The sequence below is a fragment of the Gorilla gorilla genome, chromosome 10 (assembly GCF_029281585.2).
Source record: "Gorilla gorilla gorilla isolate KB3781 chromosome 10, NHGRI_mGorGor1-v2.1_pri, whole genome shotgun sequence".
Taxonomy (NCBI): Eukaryota; Metazoa; Chordata; class Mammalia; order Primates; family Hominidae; genus Gorilla; species Gorilla gorilla.
The window spans coordinates 56,866,957-56,885,318 of record NC_073234.2 but is presented as its reverse complement, the minus strand read 5'-3'; positions in this window follow the sequence as shown (position 1 = coordinate 56,885,318).

The window sequence follows — 18,362 nt, the reverse complement described above, 5'->3', positions numbered from 1 at the left end:
TTTTTCTCTCCCCTGTCCAGTGACTTCTAACCCTGCAGCCATGTTGAACTACTGACAGCTCTCCATTGCATCACTTGTACCACTCAACTCTGCTTTTGCTCAGTGTCTTCTGTTTGGAATCCACTTTTCCACCATAACCACCAAGACCAATTCAAATATCATCTCTTTTATTAAGTCTTTCTTCATCTTCCAAAATAAAATGTACTGCCCCTCTATTGTGTTCCTATATGACCTACCTTTTATCTATTATAGTATCTTTAGCATTTCTTCCACTATATGTTTATGTATCTGTGTCTCCTATTAGATTATAAACATTTTGATCCTGCCTATAATGATGACTTGGTGTGGGGGGGAGGAATTATACATTAATTAGCTTTATAGTTTCTGACTCCATAAAATTTGACTGAATAACTGCATATTAAGTGAAATAATGTACTTAGAATTGATTCATTTAGGCTGGGTGTGGTGGCTCAAGCGTGTAATCCCAGCAATTTGGGAGGCCGAGGCAGGCAGATCACTTAAGGTCAGGAGTTCGAGACCAGCCTAGCCAACATGGTGAAACTCTGTCTGTACTAAAAATATAAAAATTAGCCTGGTGTGGTGGCGGGCACCTGTAATCCCAGATACTCAGGAGGCTGAGGCAGGAGAATCACTTGAACCAGGGAGGCGGAGGTTGCAGTGAGCCGAGATTGTGCCTTTGCACTCCAGCCTGGGCAACAGAGTGAGACTCCAAAAAAAAAAAAAAAAGAAAGAAAGAAAAGAAAAAGAATTGACTCATTTGTGTAGCATAATATTCTCAAATTATCTGATCCTCTCCATGATAGAGGACTCCATGACTCTGCCAGTCAAATCCTTTCAGTTAAGAGGGAGGCAGGATTATTTCTTACATTCAATATGGGAAATGAGGGGTAAGAATAGAAAATTTAAAAAATCCAATTTAAAGTGAGTATCCCAGTTGAGCCAGAAAAACTTGAACAAAACTATCAAGTAAGGGAGGCCCACGGTAGGGAGTGACAGCAAACCAGGACAAAGCATGAGAGAGTTAAAACAAAGAGCAGCCAGTCAGAGGGGGCAGCTAGAAGTCCCCTGCACTAATTTCTGAAACAAGAGTGCAATATCCTCACCTGACTCTTCAGTTTCTTCTTCTACTAGAGCTTTTCATGAGTGAATTGACTGTGATTGATGGGAAGGCAGTTATGTGATGACTGACTCTGTATCTTGAGATGCCAGGCTTTTAAAAGAAAGGAAATATAATGTCCCCATTCTTTATGTTTTTCTACCGTTCATATCTCTAAGTGCAGACCCATAGCACTTAGTAAGTTTACAGGCAGGACCAGACAGAATGAAATTGAGATGACGAAACAGGTTTGCATTTTACATGTTGCTCTCTGAAAGACACAACTGGAAAATAAACACAAGTCGGAAGCTCTAAAACTCAGACGAGCTGTGATTATAGCTGTACTTTTATAACTGGTATCTCAGAACTCCCTAGAAGCTTATTTACATGTTGAAAACATCAATTATTCCTTCCATTTGAAATACATAGTTCTTGTAATCAATTGCTTTGAGTCAATGTTTAGAATTATTCATGAAAGAGTTATATTTTAATGGCATCTGATGAGAACCAGCAGCAGCATCCATTAATTTGATTAGTTGTTTATGGGCTGGAAGAGAAGCCTGGCACCTAGCCCTAAGCGAATCAATAGTGTGAGGTCTAAGCGTAAGTATCCATCCAAGCCAGCCTTGCCAGCCAGGATTCTACACAGAGTGACAACAGTGGGGGGAGGGCAAAACGTTAGACAAGAAGTGTCTTACGGCCCCTCTTTCTGCCTGCTTGGCATTTTCCCATCAGTTACCTCTTATCTAAAGGCAGTGAGTGTAAGCTGTTTTTCTACTCCACCCTACTCCAGCCCCACACCCTGTTGTCCTTTCTGAAGGACAGAGTCGAGGGATTTTTGTGGGTGGTTTTTTTTGTTTGTTTGGTTTGGTTTGGTTTTTTTGAAACCTAAGGACTTAAATATGTATCATCATCCAAGCCTGAAAACAAATAAATCTGGACATTGAAGAAAACAGGAGCAAGAGCCAGGGGCCCAATTCCGCTGCAGGTTCCTCTGTTTGAAAGGGTTGAGGAGTAGCTGCCAAAGAAGGCAGAAGAGCCCATGATGCAAGGGATCCAATGTGGAGGGAAGTGTAGCAGCAGACACTGCTGGAGCTGGCAGGGTGTTGTCATTGTTCCAGAGAAATCTGTCCAGTTTGAAGCAGGAAGCATTCCTGGGAGAAGCCAAAGGAGAGGCATACAGACAGCCCAAGCTGGGACGTCAACCAGTTTGCATTTTGTGATTGACCAGTCACTTGGCCTCCAATCAAATGGTCTCGGGTTTTGGGCAGGGTACCGGTAGAAAATGGACTGCAGACAAGAGACCAGGCTGTATTCTAGTCCCAACCACCAGACACACCATATGGGGGAAAGTGACACCTCAGTGCCCACCCCACCCCCACACAGGAGGAGCTGGCTCCTGAGAACAGACCTAACTGCTGGGGGCAGGCTACTGGGACACTGCTGGATTTTGGTAGGAGTCACTCAGTGATTGAACAAAGCCAAATCCACAGACCTAAGGATGCTCCTGCACAAAAAACCAACTGAAATAATGCCAAAGAATAATGCTTTGCTAAGGCGGGGAAGATTGCATTTGTTTTTATAACAGTCTACCTTCAAAAAAAGGTAGTCCTTTCTATAGCTATAATTAAATCATTATTTGTGTCATTATGTGTTTTAAGTGTATCTTTCCCTCTAGTTATTTGTATGGCTCAATCCTGTATATCTAGTGCCTCTCTCAGGATATATGATAAATGTTTGTGAGGATGGATATGTTAACTAGCTTGATTTAATTATTCCACATTTGTATTACAAAATCATAGCATCATTTTGTACTCTATAAATACATACAACTATAACTTGTCTATTTACAATAAACTTGTTTTATAACAAGGATATGCTGAGATGGGAGAGGTGAGCAGGGTTCAGCTCATGCTTGGGCCTCATTGACCATGCTGAGGACTTTGTACTTTCTTCTGAAGATAGCAGGAAACCACTAAAGAATTTTAAGCAGAAAATAGCATTATTAGGTATAGCATACTTAAAAAAATACTCTGACCAAGAAAAGATTTCAAGGCCCCATCAATACAATAAAATAATTAAATCAATTTTGGCTTGACTTTGGTGTCTCAAGATTCCCTCTCCACAACTGGATGAAATTACTCACCACCTGCTTGTGGGAGGATGGCACACCAAACTGGCTCCAGGGATTCTTTTTCCATGTACTCGCTCTAGGCAGCAGGGTCATGGTGACAGATGATGGTTGGGCTACCCAGCTGAAGGACCTCAGAAAAGGCTCTTGTAACTCAAGTCTTTATAAGGACAAAAAGGATTACCTGCAAATATTTCATTTCATATAATAAAGTAAAATATATTCTGTTCTTCAAAAAGTTAACCTAAGCCTAGACATAGGGAAGCAATAGGCAGATATATCTGGGTTTATATGTACAAATAATATGCAAAAGTAGAAAGGTACTCATAGTGCCCCAGTTCTAGCTCCTTAAATCAAAACAAAACAAAAGAAAAACTTCAGTTCTCTAAAGAGTTCTCACAAAACAGCAAGAATACCAATACAAACCCTCTTAATCACTTGTGGTAGACATGGAGATGTGCTGCCCCAGATCCCTTACAAAGCACTTCCCATTCAGCAGCAGGTGATATACTCAGTGAACAGCTTCCAGGTGTCAGCTCCTTTAGGGTCTGCCTCAGCTGTAGAGAGCCACCTTGCCCAGGGACACAGTCTACCTGGAGCAACACACATCCTGTCATGGAGCTATGACATAAGGCCAGAAGAGCCACTGGATGATTAAGCTCCACAGGAAGGCCCAGGAGATGAACGTTGACCAAGAACAAATAAATGTATTGGTAAGAAAGGCAATGGCATCATCTAAACATAGACAACCACATACTCAACCAAATAGTAGGTCCAATCACAGCTGCTGTGCCAGATGCAGTATTTTTGTTAGAACAGTGGTAGCTCTAGCAACCACCAGAGCTAGAGTGGGCCACAGCTGATGGTGAGAAAGGTTGCTATTTACTTGACTTATAGCAATGGAGTTGATAACACCCCAAAACAATTGGGGCCATGTGGTGGTGCTTGAATAATGAAATCCAGGGTGTAATGATTAATTGTGATTCCTGGCAAGGTTAGAGTGGCTTCCAGTGGGTCAGATCTATAGAAAATATAGGAGATGTGTCTTTACAGGCAAAGTAAATGGGCAGTGGACTAGGGTAATACTCAGCCTGCTGCGGCAAAAGAAATTAAGTACAGAGGTTCAGCAGACTAAGCATAATCACCCGAATAAGTCATTACCCTTGTTCAGTTTCTAGACCTGAGCCAATTTAAGACCTGAAGCCCGTTGATCAAAGAGAGAACTGGGTCCTCAGGAAGAAAGATCCTAAAACACCATAGCATGTACTATGGCAATGATTCTACCAAACTTCCACATTTTACACACTTGCCTGAGTAAATGGCTATAGATCCATTTGGAGGAAAGTTTGAGAAGTTTGGGACATGGTGCCTGCATCCGATGAGAGACTTCTGTCTGTGCCATAACATGGCAGAGGGCATTACATCGTGAGAGGGCAAGAGCGTGTCAGCTCAGGTCTCTCTTCCTCTTCCTATAAAGCCATCAGGGTTCCATCATGGGGCTCTACCTTGATGACCTTGTCTAATCCTAATAACCTCCAAAGGCCACACCTCCAATCAACATATGAATTTCAGGATTAAGTTTCAACATATTAAATTTGGGGATGTGTTCAAACTACAACAGTGTCATAATAGTCTGTTGTTATATTGAGGAGCACTCAGAAACCAAGTTATAAATGGAGTCCTGGCCAAAATCCGGCTTGCAATAAGTTCACTGGATCCATGGACCTGCCCTGTAGTCATTTCTGCCATCCCTGAATGTATAGTTGAGATTGATACACTTAATACTTGAAGTAAGCTCTACATTTTGTCCTTGGCCTATAGACTGAACGCTATCATAGTGAAGAAGGCCAAGCAGAAGTCTCTAAAACCAATCATCTATGCCCAGCCAAGATAGCAAATTAAAAAATACTGCACCAGAGTGCAGAAGAGTGGAAATTAATGCCACTCTTGAAGACCTCTAGATCCCAGGGTAGTCATCCTTATCATATATCTGCTTATTTTACCAGTCTGACCTCTGGAAAAAGCAGGTGGGTCCTGATGGTAGGATATTACCACAAATTCAACCAAATTATAGTTCCAACCACAGCAGCTGTGCCAAATTCAATATTTTTCGCTAGAGCAGATTAATATGTCCTCAGGTACAGCATATGCAGTGATTAATTTATCAGATAAATTATTTTCTATCTTAATCAAAAAAGAGTATTGGAAACCACTGGCATTTACATGAATCAGGCAAAAATATACATGTATAGTTTTACCCAAGGATAACTTTCCTACTGCAGTCACAACATAGTCCAAAGAAATCTGGACCATGTAGATATCCTAGGGAACTTCACATTGATCAATATCATCAATGATACTATAGTTATAGGGGCAAATAAGCAAGAGATAGCTAGCATACAGAAAGTCTTGGTAGTAGATATGTGCCCAACAGGGTAAGATATGGACCCTGAGAAAATTGTGAGGCCTGAAACATTTATAAAATTTCAGGGGCCCCTGTGGTCAGTAACATGCTGACATCCCTTCCAAATTAGTGTACCTTGCACTTCCTACCACCAAAAAGTAAAATAAAATAAAAAGAAACATAATGCCTAACGAGCTACTGTATTAGTTCATTTTCATGCTGCTGATAAAGACATACCAAAGACTGGGCAATTTACAAAAAAAAAGAGGTTTAATGGACTCACAGTTCCACGTGGCTGGGGAGGCCTCACAATCATGGCAGAAGGTGAAAGGCACATCTCACATGGTGGCAGATAAGAGAAGAGAACTTGTGCAGGGAAACTCCCCTTTTTAAAACCATCAGATCTCATGAGACTTGTTCACTATCATGGGAACAGCACTGGAAAGACCTGCCTCCATGATTCAATTACCTCCCACCAGGTCCCTCCCGCAGCACATGGGAATTCAAGATGAGATTTGGGTGGGGACACAGCCAAACCATATCACCTACATTACACACAAAAAATACTTCTCCAGTTGATACACTGGGCAATGGGAAAGGCTTCCAGGTTTTAGTGGGATTGTTAAATCTAGAACAGAAGAGGACTCTACAGCAAGTCCAAGAAGCACAGCAAGCAACTCTGCCACCACTTGGGCCATAGACAGGTAAACCCAATGGTGTTGGAGGTATCAGTGCTGAGAAAAGAGGCCAGGTGGATCCTGTGTCATGCCACAGTGGGAGATCACAACAGAAGTGTCTGGGTTTCTGAAGCAAGGCCATACAATGTACAGCAGGTAATTACATGTTTTTTGAAAAACAACTTCTGACATAGTACTGGCCTCTGCTAGAGATGGGGTACCTTACCATGGCACAACACATGACCATACAATTCAATTGCTCATCATGGGCTGGGTCCTATCAGTCCTAGTCATAAGGTTGGGCAGGACCAGCAATAGTTCATCATAAGATGGAAGTGGTATATCCAGCATCAATCACAAGCAGGACCAGAGAAGACAAGTAAGCTGCATAAGCAGGTAGTCCAAGTCCAGGCACCCAGAGCTTCCCCCTTTATTATAATAGCATTCCTTTTTCAACTCACACCTCTGAACATATGCTGGTCACCAACTGGCCAACTACTAGAAAGGAAAAAAATTAACCTTGGTTTATGGATGTTTTGGCTTGGTATGCAGACATCAACAGAAAATGGACGGCAACCATAGCATATTCAGGGATGACACTGAAAAACATTGAAAAGGGATATTCTTCCCAATGATCAATGCTTTGGTTTGTTTACCTGGTCATATCCTTTGTGTGGAGAGAAAAGTAACCCAAAGTTGGAATATATATGAATTTATGGACTGTGACATGTGGCCTAGTTGGCTGGTCAGGGGTTGTGGAAGAATATGGATGGACATAAGCGAGTGATCACAAAATATGAAGATCTTTACAACACATGTTAATGACTGCAAGAAAGCATTCACTATAAAGAGGAATTAAACAACCAACAGACAAAATGACTCAGCAGTGGATATCAACATCTGTCATCAGAAAATGTTAAGGCTGAGTCATAATAGCAAAAAATTAACTAGGAACAAACTACAATCAGCAAGCTAGACTGTCAGCCCCTACATGAAGAAACCAGAGCAGCCCACTAAAGACGTATCATGTTGTGAAAGATGGTTTGTCTGTTATAATCCAGAGAGATTTTTCCGCAAAATAGGTTAATTTGTGCTCGTTAAGACAGCAAAAACAATCTGTCAACCTGACCCTCTCCACTATCTTTCTGGGAGCCTCGGGGCTGTCCGGAAGCTATGGGGAGAACTGCCTGCTTGACAGCTGGTTGGAATACTTCCACAAGATGCTGCTATGAATAGGAATTTTTAAATAAGTGCGGTGAGGTTTTTTTCTCATTCTGCCTAGGTATTCAAAGACCATCTAAGGATATTGGAATGATTTTTAAAAGCTTACATTAATTAAGGAATATTGGATCAGATGCCCTCTTGCATCCAAAAAGCATGTTTATTCTATCATCTTGGGACCAAAAAGCAAAATATGGAAGATTAGCAAAGGAAAAAGATAGCAAATCCACAGATGCAGTCCTACTTTAATTGTATTGTTAATAATTACCTTTGTTGAACAGATGCAGAAATATCTGATAATCCGTGACAGATGGGAATTCATCTATTCTTGACTCATAAGGGCTGAAGTGGGTGTTCATTACTTGGTGACAAGAAAAGCTGTCTTCATCAGTATCTCTTCTGATGTGGTCAGTTTATGTTTGTCATCAGAAGAAAAGACAATCGGGGTTTCATGGGAGCCAGATCTGACACTGAATTGCAAAAATGCGTGTCTCCATTGACAGATGAGGGAGAGCCCACCAGAGCATGCTTTCTGAGGTTTTCTTCTCCAAGTACTGGTAGATTTTGGAAATTTTCTATTGTTTTGCAAAACAAACTTTCACACCAAATAGCAGTCACCACACTAAAACTGAGCAAAGACTGGCATACTTTGTCATTCTGAGAATCTGTAAACACAAATGTTTGTATACACACACACCGCCCCCACACACATACACACATACACAGAGTGAAACATTTAGCACATATAGTAAGGTGATGGCTAGACTTTTCTGAGTATACCATATTTCATTAGCAAAATAGTAACAAATCAAATGTAATGATAGTCCTTCCTGCATTATCCCATTAAACATGTCTCCTTGATATGATTATTGGCCACTTGGCAACCAAAACCATGCCTTATAAAGCTCTCTGTTTTAAACAGCCCCTGTAAAAATGCATGTTGATGGGTGAATAAAGGAAGGAGTAAAGGAATGAATGAATGGATAGATGGATGCATGAATACAACGTAAGTAGTATGATAGCTTTGCATAATACATGGCCTTATCACTTGTATTTTCTTAACTAATCTCTTAAAATTTGCTTCCCCATATTACTCAGAATCCAATAATACCTCCCTGAGGTGCTCTCATTTCAACTATTAACCCTGTGGATCACTCAGCCCCATGGGCATTTAAGAGCAATTGTAAGTCTGCTCAGTCCATCATTGTTATTGATTCCTTCATTGCCATACACGGTTACTGTTGGAAGTTGGTCCCTTGTAGACACATGGGTTGTTTGACACTGCTGACTAATCTCAAATTATGGGAGTTCACCATAGAGTTTCTGATAATATTGAACCTCAAAATAGGTGACAAAGGTCTCTCTTACTCTAAGGAGGCTTTTTGGCCCCCGTATGCCAATTTACTCACCTTTATATAGCAGGGGATGTTGACAGGGACCTCCCTTGTCAGGCTACCAAATGTTCTGCTCTTTCTTCCTCAAAGGAAATCAGCCTTACTTTTACCTAACTAACAAGTACTATACTGCTCAACTGATTCCTGCCTGAATGCGGAAAACCCGAGGCAAGGTAAAATGTGAGTCTACCCAACGAAGAAAATACAAAAGCTAGTTCTTTTGCAAAAACAATTTAGAGTTCTCACTCACCCAACACTATCCTGCAATGGTCTCATTAACATATATTAAGTACTGTGTCCCAGCCCTTTGTTAAGCACCTCACATGCATTAACTCCTGTAATCTCCACACAATTTCCATGACAGGCACAATTCTTACCTCCTTTTTACAGAATGGAAAACTGTGGTCAAGTAATTTCAGGACCTTGGACTTGCAGAACCAGTGAAGGGTGAAACCAGATTCAAATAAAGAGCATCTAGCTTGTGTGACAGCCCTGTCCTGTGTTATCCATCCATGCTTTTTGCAAGCAGCAGAGTGCGCAGGCAGCCGGAGGCATGGAAGGGAGAGATCAAAGATAGGCTACTGGTGCAGGTCAGGTCATTCTGTCTTTTTTGCCATCATGATCCCTTGCTATGGCTCTACAGACAGAATTATTTTTCATGTACCCTCTGAAGCTCTTCAATGAATTTAAGGTGAAGAAGTCTCAGTCTCACTGAATCAAATTGGACTACAGATATATTGCATACTCTGATCTTCTGCAACATTATATGAGAATCAACACATTTAAAATCCATACATGTTGGAATACGTTGTTTCTCTGGCCAGTCTTTGTTCTGATATGCTCCTGCCTTATTGCTTGTTTAGAAAAACCAATTTTCTCAAATACAGAAACTAGGAAAAAAATTGCTGGTGGAATGGCCACTTTTGGCTTTTGCTGTGTTCTTCTATTGCCAGAGGATTTTACATGGTGCCAAAGATAAGCAAAGAACAAGTAGATTTGAAAAGAGATTTTTTTTAATGGTCAAAAAATCTCCTATTATGGGTAGTTGTATATTTTTGTAGAATGTCAGGATTTACATAAGCAAATTTTTCTTCTTTCCTTGAAATCATTTCTCTTCTTGAATCCCAGATCTTGGTGTTACCGTGTATGCAACTTACTTTAAAATACTTCACCCTAGACAGAGTGATGTAAATATGTGCATGTTTGTTTAAAGTACACTCTAGGGAAGTCAGCTGTCCTAATAGGAACTCTCATTTCTTGGATGGTCAATTAGAAAGCTACCATCATATCAGAAAGGTGACACTCTATAAAGTACCTTCTATACTGTATAAAGTACCTTCTATACTGTTCCAGCTATGTTGGCCTTGGATATGATATTGTTATGTAGTATAATGAATTTCAGAAACAAGACCTCCTTGGTGAAATTAATGATAGTTAAGATTTGAGGATACTTTAATGATACTTCTAATTCTTGCATAAGCCTGGAATAAGTGTTCTAACAAGCCCTTTGGTCCCACTTTAGAAAAGACACCCAAAGACCGGGTGCGGTGGCTCATGCCTGTAATCCCAGCACTTTGGGAGGCCAAGACAGGCAGATCACGAGGTCAGGAGATCGAGACCATCCTGGCTAACATGGTGAAACCCCGTCTCTACTAAAAATACAAAAAAATTAGCTGGGCATGGTGGTGGGCACCTGTAGTCCCAGCTACTCGGGAGGCTGAGGCAGGAAAATGGCATGAACCTGGGAGGAGGAGCTTGCAGTGAGCCAAGATCGCGCCACTGCACTCCAGCCTGGGCGACAGAGTGAGACTCTGTCTCAAAAAAAAAATGAAAAGACACTCAAGACTTGATCCGTAGAGGGCCCTCTGTGTCCAGCCACTGAATCAGAGGATCCAAGTTTCCCGATTGTGAATAAAAAGGTGCCTGAATCCTGCCTCTATTATTCAGTCAGCCTCAAATGAACATTTAATGTAAGCTTGGGTCAGTTACTTAAAGGACAGACAAATGGGATGTCAACAAGGTTACAAGACAGGTTGTATGCACTATTTTATGCCCACTTAGAAAATATTTAATAAATGTCTAAATGTGTGGCACAATTGGGTCTGAGAGCTGCTTTCATTATACATTCTATCCTTATTGCATAATAGCTAAACTTCATCACTTCAAATTTTTCGAGGCTACATTTATCTACAAAAGCACCTAAGATGGGTACACCTTCCAATAGACTTGAGTCTATTTATACTTGCTTATTGTCACCACTCATCCACTTACACAAACTAGAAAACTGAATCAACTTCAACATTACCCTATTTCTTTTTAAGAGGCAGGATCTCTCTCTTTCTCTCTGTCACCCAGGTTAGAGTGCAGTGCACAATCGTAGCTGATTGTAGCCTCAAACTCTTGGGCTCAAGTGATCCTCCTGCCTCAGCCTCCTAAGTAGATAAGTCTACAGGCAAATGCCAGTACACCCAGCTGATTTTTTTTTTAAGGACAGGGTCTCACTGTGTTGCCCAGGCCGGTCGCAAACTCCTGGCTTTAAGTGACCCTCCTACTTCGGCCTCCCAAAGTGCTGGGATTATAGGCATGAGCCACCGTGCTTGTAGTATGCGTTTTTTTTGATAATAAATTGGACCATGCAGCAAATCTAAAACTTTCTAGTATACTTCAGATTCTCTCTTCTCTGCCTCCACTGCTGCTCCACAGATTAGCTTTTTGTCATCTATTACATGGACTGTTGCCACAGCCCCCAACTGTCTTTCACCTTAGTCTTTCTTTTCGCATTGCTGCCGTAATATTTCTCAAGGGTAACCATGTCATCCACTGTTCAGAAACCTTCAATAACCATTCCCTCCTTTAATAACAGAATAAAGCAGAATTCCTGCAGTTTGAATTCAAGGACTGTCATAGCCGCAGTTTACTTTTCAGCTTCATCTCTTCCTCTTAGTTCTCCCACATTTGCCACACACATGCCAGTCATTGCCAAGGTCTTTGCTGTTGCTCCTGGGGCTTCCTCTGCCTAGAATGCACACCTTTCCTTCTGCATGCCTCAGAGCTTAATGTAAATGTCACCTTCTCCACTAATCTTTCCTGATCCCCTTAAGTAGAAGTAATCCTTGCTGCTTCTATTACTACATGTCTCTAAATTTGATGAGTATTATAATTAGATGTTTTATCCTATCTCCCCTAGTAAATTGTGTTTTGAAGGCATTGATCGTATATATCCTTCCTTTTATGTTCTTTACAGCACAATAGTATTCAGTTAATACGTTTGAATTGTACAGTATGCATACATACTCAGTCTAACTTAGTGGTTTCTTAAATGTCTACTCCAAGAGCAGTAGGATTCAAATTTAAGTGAATATGAGAACTGTGGTTGTTGTGGTGGTGGAGCAGGAGCAAAAGGGATTTATATTCAGATTCTGACACCCAACATCCTAAAATCTTGACTCAGTTCTAGGACGCGAACTTTTAAACACACATCCCAGGTAATCCTGAAACAGATGGTCCCAAGACCACATGCTGGTCTATGAGTCGATGGCAGAGCATGAACAGGGAAATACTAACGTGAGCTGGGAGGACTTGCTGGCACTGGGAAAGGAAGCTAGTAGGCAGAGCAGATAGCTCTCTGGGTTCTGTGTCCTGGAATCATGCCAGTCAACCCAAATTAGTGTCCTAGGGTTTCACTGTTTTTCAAACTGATCTACAAAAGCATTCATACTTTTGAACTACACTTAAAGAGCACCTGCAGGAATTCATCAATGGTGATTGTTTCCTTACTTTGAACATAACATACTTGAAGTTGTCAAACAGAATGTAATATTTGGCCTGGAAAGTGGGAGATGGGGTGGAACGGTAGAAAGAAAGCCTAATAGAATCCTGTCTCTGAAGGCTAAAACAATTTGCAACAATCAGTGATAGTCCTTCTGTTATCACTAATTCAACTGATTAAATGCAATTGCAGGCTGGGCATGGTGGCTCACGCTTATAATCCCAGCACTTTGGGAGGCTGAGGCGGGTGGATCTTCTAATGTCAGGAATTCGAGACCAGCCTGGCCAACATGGCTAAACCCTGCCTCTACTAAAAATACAAAAAAAAAAAAAAAAAATTAACCAGGCATAGTCCCAGCTACTTAGAAGGCTGAAGCAGGAGAATTGCTTGAACCCGGGAGATGGAGGGTACAATAAGCTGAGATCACACCACTGCACTCCAGCCTGGGCAACAGAGCAAGACTCCATCTCAATAAATAAATAAATAAATAAGTAAATAAAGCAATTGCATTATACTAAACAAATGGAAAGTTGATCATCAAAATGTATAAAACACCTTCAGTTTCAGCTACAACATGTCAAAAGTTTGAAAGTCATTACTTCCATCCTTATAAGAAAAAGCCCAACATATTGAAAATCAATGACTTTCCTTCAATTCGTCAGATAATTGAGTTCAGGGGAAAAACTGTGCCCCTCAAATTTAGAAAAATAGATGAACACATAGAGTTATGGCCGAACTCAGAGAATCATAGCCAAATACAGAGAATCACAGCTGAGATTAGCTTATCTGCTGCAGAAGCCACAAGAGCTATAAACTGGTAGAAACACTTTAATGATTATTTTGATGAATTGCTAGAGGCCGAGTGTAAACTGGCTTAGAGTAAGACTTCTTGGGCACCCAGTCCTAGAGGGGTTCTCACACTTTTCTGAGTTTTATCTCCAGGAATCCTCAGGTTCTCATGGTGAACAAGCCATGGAAATTAAAAACAAAAAAATTCTTATTTTTGGTAGGAGGAGGGGAAAATAAATCATTTTGAGAGAAACCCAGAACATGCTCTATGACAAAAGCCTAATCTCTAGGAGAAACAATTTTACCAAATGCTTATAACACCAGTGAGAAAGGTGTTTATCCAATCCCAGTTTCCTCCAGCCTTTCTATTTCACCTAAGAAGAGAATAAACAAGTTTAGAAACACTGTAAAAGTCACAGTGCAGACACACAGACCCAATAAAACACTGAGATACCATCATAAAATTACAGAATATTTCTTCTCTTGTACCTTATCACCAACAGGGCTTCAGTATAATAAGAGTGGAGTGCTGCAAGACGCAGATTCTATTTAAGGAGTAGCTCCTTGGGAAGCCAAATACAAGAGGGGAGACGTAAATGAGGAAAGTGAAGGCTTTGGCAACTACATCTGCCATAAACATAAAAATAGCCCAATGCCCAGCTGGATAAGCATAAAACCTTATACTAAAGGCCTATTTCCCTCAGTTCCTGTTGTTCAATACATGTCCAGATTTCGACAAAATACTACGAGTCATGCTAAAAGGCAAGAAAAAAAAATAGAACCTAATGAGATAAAGCAATATAATAACAAAATTCAGATATGACATAGGTTTGGGGATTATTAGACAGGAATTTTAAACATTATGATTATTATGTCAAAGTCTCTAGTATAAATGTAGACATGTAAGAACAGATGGGTTTGTAAGCAGAGAGACAGAAACTCTAATAAAGAGTGAACAGGAAATGCTAGTCAAAAACACTGTAATAGAAATGAAGAATGACTTCGATGGGCTCATCAACAGACTGATCAGGAGACTGATCAGGAGACTGGGCATGGACAAAAAAAGAATCAGTGGACTTGAAAATGTGGTAACAGAAACTTCCAAACAGAGATACAAAGAGAAAATACAAAAGATAATAACAATTTCAAAAATAGAGCACCCAGGAACTGTGGGGCAATTTCAAAAGGTACAATATTCACAAACTTGGAATGACAAAAGAAAAAGAAGAAGGAGAGGAGAACAGAAGAAATATTAAAAGTAATAATGTCTGGGATTTTCAAAAGTTAGTGACAGACACCAAATCAAAATAAAGGAAGCTTAGAAAACACCAAGCAGGATAAATATGAAATAATCAACACCTTGGCATATCACATTAAAACTGCAGAGAGAGGGAGAGAGAGAGGTTTTTTTAAAGCCAGAGGGAAAAAAAATACCTCACCTATAGAAAAATAAAGATGAAAATTATATTGGACTTCTCCTCAGAAACCATGTAAATCAGAAGAGAGTGAAGTGAAATATTTAAAGTATTAAAAGAAAAACAATACCACCAGCCTAGAATGTTATACCCAAAAAAATTATTTTCAAAAAAGGAAAAATAAAGGTTTTCTCAGATAAATAAAAACTGAAGTGGTTTATTGTAAATAGGCCTTCTCTGTAAGAAATATTAGAATTTCTTCAGAGAAAAGAAAAATTACGTAAGTCAGAATTTTGATCTACATAAAAAAGGAAGAGTGCAGAGAAGGAATAAAGAGGAAATCAAATAAAATACTAAGAAAATGGAATTATATTGAATGCTCAATCAAAACCTGCCAGAGAAGGTAGAAAAAGAGAGCAATATATTTTTAAATGCAACCAATAGAAAACAGTTACACACATAGTAGTTATTAAACCAGTTAAATCACTGTATCGGTCTTATTTGGGCTACTATAACAAAATAGCATATACTGGGTAGGTTAAACAGCAGAAATTTGTTTTCTCACAGTTTAGGAGTCTATAATTATATGCTTTCAACAAGAAACCCCTTTGACACATACAAACACACATGTGTGCACACACACACACACACATACATATATATAAAGGAATGGAATGCTGATGCTAATCAAGTGAATGCTAGAATACCTATATTAATTTCAGACAAACTTGACTTCAGAATAATGAAAATTATCAGGGATAAAGAAGGACATTACATAATAATAAAAGGACTAACTCTTCAAGAAGATATAGCAATCCCTAATGTGTATGCAGTGAACAACAGGGCATCAAAATACATGAGGCAAAAGTTGATAGGGCTGAAAGGAGAAACAGATAAATTCACTCCTATGGCTGGAGAATCTCATACCTCTTTTTCAGTAATTGAAAATGATTCAGCAGGCAGAGAATCAATAAGGATATAATCAAAATAAACAATACCATCAATCAACTTGAACTAACTGACATATGTAGAATATTTTTATGCTTCCCAAGCTCAAGTGGAACATTTAGCAAGATAGACTACATATGAGCAATAAGTAAAATACAACTTAACATATTTAAAAGAATATAAATTATACAAAATATGTTCTCAATCACAATGAAATTAAATATCAATGACAGAAAGATAACTGAAAAATCCAAAAACACAAATACAACTCTATAAAAGGTCAAAAAGAGTCTCAGACATTTAAAAATATTTAGAAATACATAAAAATTAAAATATAATTTATCAAAATTTGTGGAATGTAGCAAAAGCAGAGCTTAAGGAAACAATAGCAGTAGCTGCACATACTAGAAAAGAAGAAATATTTATAATCAACAATGTAAGCTTACACCTTAGGAAACAATAGAAAGAATATAAATTTAAGCCCAAATCAAGCACAAAATAATAAAATAATAAAAACTAGAAAAGGAATTGATTTCATTGAAAACAGGGAATCAATAGAAAAAAATCAACAACAGCAAATTCTGGCTTTTGGAAAAGAAATATAAAATTGATAAACTGCTAGCCAGGTGTCTGAATCCACTTTGCTTCTACAACAGAATACTTGAGACTGGGTAAATTATAATGAACAGAAATTTATTTCGCACAGTTCAGGAGGCTGGGAAGTCTAAAATTGAGGGGCCAGATGATGGAAGGTAGAAGGGCAACACTGGACAAGATGCAGGGAGGGTAGACAAACTTCTTCTCCCTTTTTAACAAACTCACTCTGACATTAATTTAATAATGAAGGAAGAGCCCTTATGGCCTAATCACCTCTTAAAGGTCCTACCTCTTAACACTGTTATAATGGCAATTAAATTTCAACATAAATTTTGGAAGGGACAAAGATTCAAATCATAGTACCAGGCCAACAAAGAAAAGAAAAGAAATGATAAAAATTGCCAGTATTAGAAATGAAAGAGGAGTCATCATTACTGATCTCATGGTCATCAAAAGGAGAATAAAAAGATATTATGAACAACTCTCTCTCCACAGATTTGATAACTTAGGTGAAGTGGACCAATTTTTTAAAGACACAAGCTACCCAGTTCATACAAGGAGGAAAAGACAATCTAAAAGAATCCACATCTCTGAAAGAAATTGAATCAATAATAAACTTCCAAAACAGAAAGTACCAGGGCCAGACAGTTTTACTAGTAAATTCTACCAAACATTCAAAGAGAGAATACCAATTTTCTATAATATCATCCAGAAAATAGAAACAGAGGAAATTCTTTCTAACTTATTCTATAAATCTCTCATTACCCTAACAGCAAAACTACATAAAAACATCACAAGAAAGAAAAACTACAGACCAATATCCCTCACAAACATATATATAAAAATATTAACAGTCAACTCCAACAATGTATCAAAATAATTATACACCATGAGCAGGTGGGACTTATTACAGGTATGCAATGCTGGCTCAACATTAGAAAATCAATTAATGTAGTCCGCCACATAAGTAGGCCAAAATAAATTATATGGGCAATTGATAAAGAAAAAGCATTTGACAAAATCTAACATATGCTTAACAATAAAATCTCTCAGCAAAGTAAGATAAGAGGAGGACTTCCTCAACCTGATAACATTTACAAAAAACCCTGAAACTACATAATGCTTGATACTAAGAAACTGGCAGCTGTCCCCCTAAGATCAGGAACAAAGCAACTATATCCCCTCTTACCACCTCTCTTCAACATTGTACTGGAAGCCCAGCTATGCAATAAGACAAAAAAATAAAAAAGGGACTTAAAAGTTTACATTTGGTATACTGCAGCAGGCCAAGAGCTGTTTCTCAAAGGAGCATAGTTATCTTTATTAAGAACACCACCATTTATAATAGCACAAAAATAAATTAAACACTTAGGTATAAATCTAAGAAAACTCACATAGGATCTATATGTAGGAAACTACAAAATTCTGATGAAAGATATCAAAGAAGATATAAACAAATGGAGAGATATTCCATGTTCAAAGATTGGAAGACTCAATATTGTTAAGATGCCTATTCTTCCCAACTTGATATAAGACTCAACTCAGTCCCAATCAAAAGTCCAGCAAATTATGTTTTGTGGATGTCAACAAACTAATTTGGACTCTAGTTTGTGTGGAAAGGCAAAAGACCTAGAATTGCCAACACAATACTGAAGAGGAAGCACAAAGTTGGAGGGCTGACATTACTGAGCTTCCAGACCATGTAGTTATATACTTATAGTTATTATATAGTTAATCAAGCTTATTAGTGGAAAACACAGACACATAGATCAATGTAACAGAACAGAGAGCCAAGAAATATACCCACAAAAACAGCCAATCAATCTTTGACAAAGGAACAAAGGCAACCAAATGGAGAAAGGATAGCATTTTCAGCAAATGGTGCTGGAAAGATTGGACA